The 9,587-nt window shown below is 42.4% G+C and overlaps 1 protein-coding gene across 3 annotated transcripts in view; it reads left to right on the top strand.

Annotated features, from left to right (window-relative positions):
- Nucleotides 1-9,587, top strand: part of LOC102912840 (carbonic anhydrase 1) — a 38,735-nt gene that overhangs the window by 15,194 nt on the left and 13,954 nt on the right. Inside the window, exon 1 of one of the 3 annotated variants that reach the window (XM_076563821.1) lies at nt 7,257-7,333. The exons of the other annotated variants lie outside the window; for them this stretch is intronic. The gene's annotated coding sequence lies outside the window, so the exon portion shown is untranslated. Of the gene's footprint in view, nt 1-7,256; nt 7,334-9,587 lie in introns of those variants that run through there. 3 annotated transcript variants of the gene reach the window in all.

The raw sequence follows: 9,587 nt of genomic DNA, 5'->3' as shown, positions 1-9,587 counted from the left end.
GCCATCCGGTCTCCTACATTGGCCATAACCTGTTCCATCAGTAAGCAGCCTAAATTAACTTACTACCCTTTCCTTTGCAAATCCCTGAATAAAGATCAATCTTGCCTTCATTTTTCTGATCAGTAAAGAACAGAGATGATATGCACGATTGTACTATATTACTTATTCAGAGGTTATGTCACCTAGCAGCCCTAGGTGACAATTTGGTCACTTCCCATAGTGGGATGCATGTGCCTCCTTTTCTAGATTTGATTGGATCTGTTATTTTATCCCTCCTTATCATCTCCCAAGCATAGTTACTAGCTTTCTAAATGAAGGCTCGATGGCTGGAGATATATCTCAGTGGTGGAGCACTTGTCTAACATGTACAGACATGGGTTCATTCACAAGAATCCATTAAAAATTCTAATGGAGGCTTGGACTCCTGAGAGAATGTTCCTAGAAAAGGCATCAGAGCTTCTCTGAAATCATTAGAGTCCTGATCCTGGATCATGGTGCTGGGATCTTCTCCCATATTCCGTTAGTTCAGCAACAACAGATGACTGAAATAGTCTCCTAACCGGCTTCTTTGATCCAAAACACTCTCCCTTTAAATCTGTTAATAACTTCCCATCACTTGTAATATGAAATGACTGCATGGGCAAGGTTCCTATTGACTTCTCTGAACTCTGAACTCCCTACTTTCCCCTCTTCTCTGCCTCAGCCCCTTTCCAGTTCTTCTGTAAGTACTACATCACCTGAAACCTCATCACCTTAAGTGGCAACTAATTTTTTTTATTGATCATAGTTCTGTGGGGTGAGGAAATCACTCCACTACTTTTAACTGGACTTACTCGTGTAGCTAAATTTAATTAGAAGATCTTGGAGGAAGGGAGGGTTCTAAGTTTTACTTACATATATAGGATGCTTGGTCCTTGATCTCCCAGCCATATTTCATACTGAGAAGAGATGGAAGCAGGGCAGCTTTCCTCACATGACTCCTTTGTTCTAAGCAAGCACTTACCAAGCCTGTACTTGTATTGTTTGCTGATGTCCCAATAGCCAACCCCAGAGCCAACATTAGAAGTAGTAAGGATAGGAAAGCCCAAGAGACAGGATTCAGGAAGAGCCACTGCAAGACCAAAACACCTCATCGTGCTTGATGCTCTGTGGTCTTTTCTCCCTACAACTCTTGTGTGGTCTCATCCTGGATTTTTTTAAGACAAATAGAAGAATAAAATACATAAAACTTTAATCTTCTTTTCCAAAGAGGAAGAGCATGTAATAAACAAGTTGCAAAAAAAATTAAGATTATTTTAGCAATCATAAGATGGTCTGAAGAAACAAACTGAAGTAACTGGTAGGGAATATCTGGCAGAGATGGAGAGATAATGGTGTCAATAAGATTTTTTGGAGGGATGACACTAGACCTAAAATCTGAAAGATAAAAAGGAGCTAGCAATGTGATGTTATAAAAGAGGACAATCCCAGGCAGGAGAAACCTCTCCTTTGCCAGGTCACTGCCTCTAGCCCCACCTCCTCCCAGGTTCTGTTCTGTGAACTGCCTGTTTGTTCTGCCCTTACAGTTGCCAGCCTTCTTCAGACTTGTTATTCCCTTCAGAGAAGCTGCCACAGTGTGTAGCAAGCTACTCTTGGTTTCTTGTATAAGTACACAATAAAGTGTAATACCCATGAAGACAGGGGTCGTGTCTATACACTTCTTGAACATCTCCAGAAAACTAGTTGGTCAGCACTCAAAAAAATGCTCACCAGGCCCTTTATATACCATTACTAATCCTCCTAAGTAAAGAAATTGAGGTCCAGTCAGGCTAAAATATTTGTTTCTACTTGTACCATTAAGGTGTTAGGGAGCTTTTCCATAAGCCAACACATCTTGTGGATTAACTCTGGAAGAGTCGAGCATTTTATTTAATTTATTTTTTAATAATTTTTTTTTATTAAGAGATTGTCTACTCATTTTACATACCAACCACAGATTCCCCTGTCCTCCCTCCTCTCACCCTCAGCCTTCCCCCTCCAACCCACCTCCCCTTCTCACCTCCTCCAAGGCAAGGTCTATCACGGGGAGTCAGCAGAGCCTGGTACATTCAGTTGAGGCAGATCCAAGCCCCTCCTTCATGCACTAAGGCTGTGCAAAGTGTCCCACCATAGGCACTAGGCTCCAAAAAGCTGGTTCATGCACTAGGGACAGGTCCCAACCCCACTGCCTGGGGGCCCCCTATACAGTTCAAGCTAAACAACTGAACTGGCCTAGTCCAGTACCATGGGGGCTCCTCAGCCATTGGTCCACAGTCCATGCATTTCCACTAGTTTAGCTAGTTGTCTCTGTACTTTTTTCCAGTCATGGTCTCCATATCCCTTGCTCACAGAATCCCTCCTCTCCCCCATCGACTGGACTCCTGGAGCTCCACCTGAGACCCAGGCGTGGATCTCTGCATCTGCTTCCATCAGTCACTGGATGAGGGTTCTATGATGTCAGTTAAGGTATTCAGCCATCCAATTACCAGAGTATGCCAGCTCAGGCACCCTCTTGACCATTGCCAGTAGTCTATGGTGGAGTCATCCCTGTGGATTCCTGGGAACCCCCCCCCTTCCCCGCAGCACTCTGTTTCTCCCTATTCCCATGAGTATTTTATTCTTACTAGTATAGTATGGCAAAGTTCAATGTGGTCTTAAAGTTCCCAATTGTGGTAAAAAACACAGTTGGGCTTAGTCTCTTTTTGTGGGATCAAATCTTACCTCTCCAGCCCTGAAGTGTGACATCAGGTATTCCATGTCCACCCTCAGAAGTGACAGTCACTATAGTGGGTTCACATGTTGTCGTGGGAATATTGTCAAATCCTGAAAGCACCATGTGCTACAGGAAGCCAAGAAGCCACTGCATGCAGACACTCTGATCTTCCTACCAGAAGAGGAAATTTATCGTAATGTACCATCAATAGAAATGCCTAGATTCGGACTATATGTTTAGTTTCAAGCTACAATAAGAAAATAAGGTGTGTTCTATTATTGTTTAAAATTGAAAATGTGTGCTTTTAATTTTCCTTTTAAAATTGAATTTATGTGGGTATGTATGTACGTGTGCATGTGTGTGTGTGTGTTCTCATGTGCATGCATGCTCACCATGGCACAAAAGTGAAGGTCAGAGGACAACTTTATCTTCTTCCACCATGTGGAGCCTTGGGGATTGAACTAGGATCACCAGGTTTAGCAGCCAGTGTCACTACGCCTGACCCAACTCACCAGTCCAGATTATGTATTTTTTTTGTTATTTTTAAATATTTGTTTTATTTTTAATTATGTGTATGTATGTTTGGGGTGGGTGGGTATGCGGACATGAATGTGCCTGCCCTTAGCGGCTAGAAGAGACCATCAGATTCCCTGGAAGAAGAGTTACAGGAGATTACAGACCACCAGACATGGGGCAGGAAAGTGAATTTGGGTCCGCTGCTAGAGCAATAAGAGCTCTTAACTGCTGAGCCATCTCTCCAGCCTCACGTGTATTTTTTAAAGTACAGAAATGTAAACCTCTGTAAAGGAGTAGGCACACAAAATGTGTTTGGTCGTCTGCAAACTGACCTTTGAAGTTTTTTTTTTTCTGATGACTTATCTGGTACTTAAGTCAGACAGGAAGCCTCTTTGGAGTGGTTCTCGGTGTCCATGTGTATCCCAACCTGTTGTTCATGGCTCCAGATCTGAAGCTCAGTGTGCCATGATTCACTGAGAGTCAGAGACTGGAAACAAACAAAATCTCTGTTTTCTCCAGTCAATTCTCTCTGTCGTCTCTATAAAAGGTAGCTTGAATCTATCCTCAATGAAATGAAACTGCCTCTCTCTGCTTCTGTTGCAATTTGCTTTCTTTTATACTTTGCATGAGGAAGGAAGCAGGCATTTTTAAAGAATGGAAAAATTGTCTCAACAATGTTTCCATATTAGCACCTTTTCTGGAAAATAGAATGGATTTCTCCACTAAAATGTGATATTTGGGATGACTACAGAAGAATGGTTTCTGTCCAGCCTTGTCACTAGAAAAAGCTATCTGTATCACTTCCTCTTGGATATGTTTTTCCCAAGTACAAAAACCATGTTGCTGTTAGCTCCCTGCTATTAGTGTATTCTGAGCAAGTGTAGGTGAGCGAGCACAAAGCAAAGCTGCCCCTGTAAGCCATCTGTATCACCAGACTCTATTCCTCTTCCCTGGAGCATGCCTTTTAAGAGCCAGAGAGCCCTTGAGGGTTTTTTTGTTTTTTTGTGGTTTTTTTTTTTTAACCACTGGAGAGCTCAATATGCCCTCTGTTCCTAGCACAAGTTGGCTTGCTCTCTTTCCCCCCTGTGGCTTAGATCTCTGTGCACAGATTTCTTCCTTGGCATAAACTCAGCCTCTAGTCCAAACAGTTGCCTCGCCTGCCTGAATTCAACTACAGCCTGCAGTAGGTCCTGGGACACAAAGAATAAGGGTCCTGGCCTCAGAGCTGGGTTGACCTGGCAGGCAGGACACAGGCAGGGCAGGAGCCTGGATCCTGAGACATACAGCAGTAGGGGCTGTGACATAGCCAACCAGGGGAAAGGTCAGAGTCATGGCTGAAGGACCAGAGCTGAGGTCCAGAAAGCTCTGGTGGGCCAAGACAAAACTGCGACCAAGCATAAGTGTGTGGGTTCTGTGATCAAGGTAACTTGAAGCCAGCTTCAAGAAAAGACAGGCCTATACCTGAAGTGTGTCTCTGCACTGGCTTTAAGCATTTTTCCTGCTTACAACATGTGGTTGAAGTATGAATATCTCCCTCTCCATTTTCACTAATATCTGGCCCAAGTTTTACCCAAGTAAGCCATGAGCCACTGAGTTCCAAACAAACTTTCTCCGTCCAGTGCCAGGCACTGTGTTGAGTGATTTGGGCACATCTCTGCAGATAGGTATCCTGATAGCATCAATGACAATATGTCACTGAATTACAAAATCAACCCCTAAGAACAGCAATGCTAAAGGCAGTGCCCCACAGCCGTGAGACCGTTTGTAGCACCCGGACTTTGCTTGTCTATAACCTGCAGTCCATATCCTCTGTAGGAAGAAGCAGCAGTGTAGTCTTGGAACATTTGACAGCAGTGCTGTAAATGATCCAAGCTGCACCAGTTTAGCAGAGGCATCAGGAATATCATGACTCTTGCCTCCAGGTTATCCACAGAAGCGGTGAAAAGAAGTAGATTTTCAAGCTTATTTTGGAAGAGACAAGCAGGAAAGAGACTGAAAGCTGACTATAAATCAGTTACTTTGGGCTGCACACCTGCCCTGTCAGTCTCAGCTACATCCAAATGGAAAAATGGGTGATCTAGGATTACACCAGGGTCATGCCAGCAGCCACAGTACTAAAAGGTCACATCTATTATGGTTGGCATGCAGCCCCCAGGGCTGTTCTTTGAGAGGATGTCATAGTCATCTCATGCAGAAGGCACGTCCATCATGCCAGAATGTTGCTGTCAGTATTTGATCTAATAAAAGACACACTATCCCCCTTTCATTCAAATTCAATCACATCTATTAAATAATGATCACTTTTTTCCCTTGCTATTTTACCCTTACATTTTAAGCCCTGGATTAATTCATCAAAATTGTGTTGTTTGGCTCTGTCTTTAAAGTTACAGAGATTCTTTCAAAAACATTTTATTAACTAAAGTAAATGATTCAGCCAGCCTATACTTAGGGGTGGCTTCATATAACCAGTTGGTGCTGCCTTGGAAGAAACCACTGGCCCCTGCTAATAATACCATGTGTATCAGCAGTCAGAAGGTGAATGAAGACTACAAAGAAAATTCTGAAAACAAAACTAAGACAGAAAAGAGCAGCTTCAGAGCTGGTGCCATCTGTGAGCAACCACAGAGTCAAATCTTGCCCTGCTCTGCAGAGGAATTTATAAGAATTCTCAGAGCCCTGCACAGGAGTAACAAAAGACCTCATTGTAAGAATGTTCATGTGAGCCCTGGCTAGCTAGCTTCCCTGGGGATTACCAACTGGAGGCATCGAGAACATAGCCAGGAATTTATCTTCCCAGATCAAGTCACTCCACTATATAAAACCAGCCATTTGTGTCCCAAGGGATACATAGTTATAAGGTTCACCTTAACAGGAACATGGTTCTTAGCGATTTGAGCCTTTGGGATTCTTTGGGTTCCATAGGTGTCCATTTAAAAACATTGACATGAACCTGAGAGGTGTTTTTCCTTGAGTTCTTTCTCACCAAACTGGTTCCGGCTGCCTCCTGGGTGATGATGGAAAATGCAGGCACTGGCCAGCATCAGTCCCTGCTTTTGCAACCTTTGGGAGGTTGCACAAAAGTTCTGTGGAACTTTACCAACTCATTAGAGGCAAAGTTGGGAACGGTCTTAAAGATATTACTGCAATTTCAAAGTAACTGCACATTAAGGAACTCTTGGGACAGGCCAAACACCGTTCCCATGGGATGCAGCAGGGATCTTGTCCTTTGATACCTTTCCCAGAACCCTGGAGTTCAGAAACCCAGTGATTCCAAGTCATGCTTGAGAACTCTTGCCTACATGAGCTAATCAGAACATCTGACTCCAAATTAAAAAAAAAAATAAGAAGGAAGCAGTTTGTTGTCTGCACAGAGGATTCACACATGTAAGAAAGCTCCAAGGGCTATGGCATTCCTTACTTAAACCAGTGTTTAAATCTGTTTTGGAGCAATGTGTGTGTGTGTGTGTGTGTGTGTGTGTGTGTGTGTGTGTGTGTGTGTGTGTGTGTTTATACATGTTCCTTTGTCTGGAATAGCTAGCAAAAAAATAGAAAGAAAAACAGGAAGTTCAAAACAAGAGATATGCATTATCAACTAAATTAATTCCTTCAAGTAAACTTTTACCTAAGGAAGACAGGCTCAGAAAGGGTGTTCATTCAAACTTGTTTACTTTGCCCTCAGCTAAGAGAACAGAAATCTTTCCTGGTCTTCTGTAGTGACTCAAATATAAATGTAATGTTTTTTTTACCTACCTGCCCAAGAAACAGAAGGGAAAATATCTGTCCTTCACCCATAGACCTAGAAGAAATAAAGAAAATGTTTGTGGAGCTGTAGAAAAACATCACCAGCTACACTGGGATCTGGTGGTGTAAGTCACGTATAACCTGGTTTCTACACAAAAGCTCAGTTCTGGGTCTGGGTACACTGGCTGTGGACGTGTGCAAACATACAGTCTATGTTCTTTTGGGGGAGAGCGTGACTCACACTCACAGACAACATCAGGAAGGACACCAGGCTCCAAAGAGGAGACAAGAGTCCGTGTCAACTCTGAGACCTATGCTCCAGGGAAGTACAACGACCATTCGGAGGTAGCAGCTCCTCGTTTAAATGAACACTTTGTTGATAATGAAATCAGTGTAATGGGAGAAAGGCTGTGGTTGGGTAATTTTTTCAGTAACTCACTATAGTGAAAAGAATTCTTGACACAGTTTGAAGATGAGATTCTAAGTCTGATGTGTATAGCCCACTTTGAACAAGTAGGACAACCCCCTCAACTATAAAAGGTTCTATGTTCATTTTGAAGTGAAAATACTAATATTTTTTCTTTCACCACACAGAATACTTTAAAATTGCACATAAGGTCTTAAAAGTGAAGCTATAGTGACTCAAAGCTTCCTTTCATGGGATTGCATAAAAGAAAATATTTCTTTCCTGAAAAGCACCTGTAATCATTCCACTCATTTTCTTTTTAAAGGGAGGAATGTTTTTTTCTGGATCACATCTCAAGGATAAATTCTATAACAGCAAGGTCATTGAGGCAGCAGTAGCTTTAAGCAATTTGTCACGTTGCACTCACTTTAAGACATTTTTAAGGATTATAATTATGTTATCCCTCCCCTTTCCTTTCCTCCAACCAAGCCCTTACATGCATCCTCCCTTACTCTCTTTCAAACTCACGGCATTTTTTTCTTTAGGTTTTGTTGCTTGTGTGTGCGTGTGCGTGTGCGTGTGCGTGTGCGTGTGCGTGTGCGTGTGCGTGTGCGTGTGCGTGTGCGTGTGCGTGTGCGTGTGTGTGTGTGTGTGTGTGTGTTGTGTGTATTCCTCAATATATAAATATACCTTGCTTGGTCTGAATTATGTTGTTTTATGTATGTTCTCAGGGCTGACCATTTTGTATTGGATTACTGATTGCTGGGCTTTTCTCCGAGGAAGACTATTTTCCCAGCTCTCAACATCCCTTAGTCATCTGGAGTTTTGTCTATGGTGGAGGCCTCTTTAGCTTTTCCCCTTCCACAATTAGTATGTCTACTGGTGTTGTTCTTGTTCAGGTCTGGCTTAGGCAGCCACTTTAGTGAGTCTTCATAGGTGCAGCTTCTCTGACTTCTCTAGGAGACACAATCTCACAGCAAACTTTCTGATCATCTGGCTCTTACAGTCTTTCTGCCTCCTCTTCCAAAATGACCCATGAGCCTTAGGTGCAGTTGTGTTGTAGATAGAACAGCTTGGGCTTCACAACTCTGCAATCCTATCCATTGGAGTCTTTTATAATAGCCTCCATCTGTTGCAAATAGAAGTTTTCTTGGTGGAGGATGATAGCCGTACATTTCTGTGGGTATAAGGATAAATATTTAGAATCTAGTTAGGGATTATGCTGCTTTATTAAAGTGGAGGTTATAGGTTCTCTTCCAAGATCCATGGCTTCACTAACCCTACGGAGTTTGCCAGGTTTCCAATATCAGGCCCAACCTCCCTTTCTTTGAGCTGGCCTTACATTCAATTAGAGAGCTGCTGTTAACATCAAGGTACGTGTGCCACGACTGCACCGTCAGGGTTTTTGTACCATGCTGATTGTTGCTGTGGTTAATAGGCATCATACCCAGGCAGAATTTGGAAGCTTGCATGGAGCTTTCTGGTACCATTAAAGTTAGTCCTCAGTGAGGAGCTTTCAGGTCAGATCCAGTGCAGGGTCTTCTGGGTCCTATGTCCAACGCATTTAGTGTCTTCAGCAATAGGGACTTAGCCTTTCACCTCTGGGAGGCAAACAAGGACAATATCAAATAAGGGCAATATCAATTGCCTAGAATGTTTTCAGAGTCTCTTAGACAACTATGACCAACAACTCAAAGGAAGTCTTCTAATGCCTGGTGTCGGGGTTTTCTGTTAGATAGTCTGTGGCTCTTGCCATGTGGGAAAACTTCATTTAAACCACATATATGTATGAGCACAAAGACTGGTGTGTATTCCATGTTAATAATATATTTTTAAATAAATATATATTACATATAATATATTACATATATTCATAATAATCCATTCTTGTGTATTCTTGTTAATAATATATGTACAGTCAGGCATTTGATCAGAAACTTGTTTTCACTTAAATATACGTCTTGGAAAATAGATGGGAGGAGTATTCACATAGCTCCCAGGTATAGCTAATGGGACCACCAGTGCTTATGAAGCACACTTGATATTTGTTGACCATCCAATCTAGCTACCATCATCTCATAAAAGTAATGGAAGAATACAATTCACACATGAGCACTTTTTTATCACCACCTGGCGAATACTAGGTATGTCTTCTGTAAATTACACATTAAGAAACGTGAGATTTAAGAAAGG

The sequence above is a fragment of the Peromyscus maniculatus genome, chromosome 2 (assembly GCF_049852395.1).
Source record: "Peromyscus maniculatus bairdii isolate BWxNUB_F1_BW_parent chromosome 2, HU_Pman_BW_mat_3.1, whole genome shotgun sequence".
Taxonomy (NCBI): domain Eukaryota; kingdom Metazoa; phylum Chordata; class Mammalia; order Rodentia; family Cricetidae; genus Peromyscus; species Peromyscus maniculatus.
The sequence above is the reverse complement of the archived record's forward strand: the minus strand, read 5'-3'. Positions and strand labels throughout refer to the sequence as shown.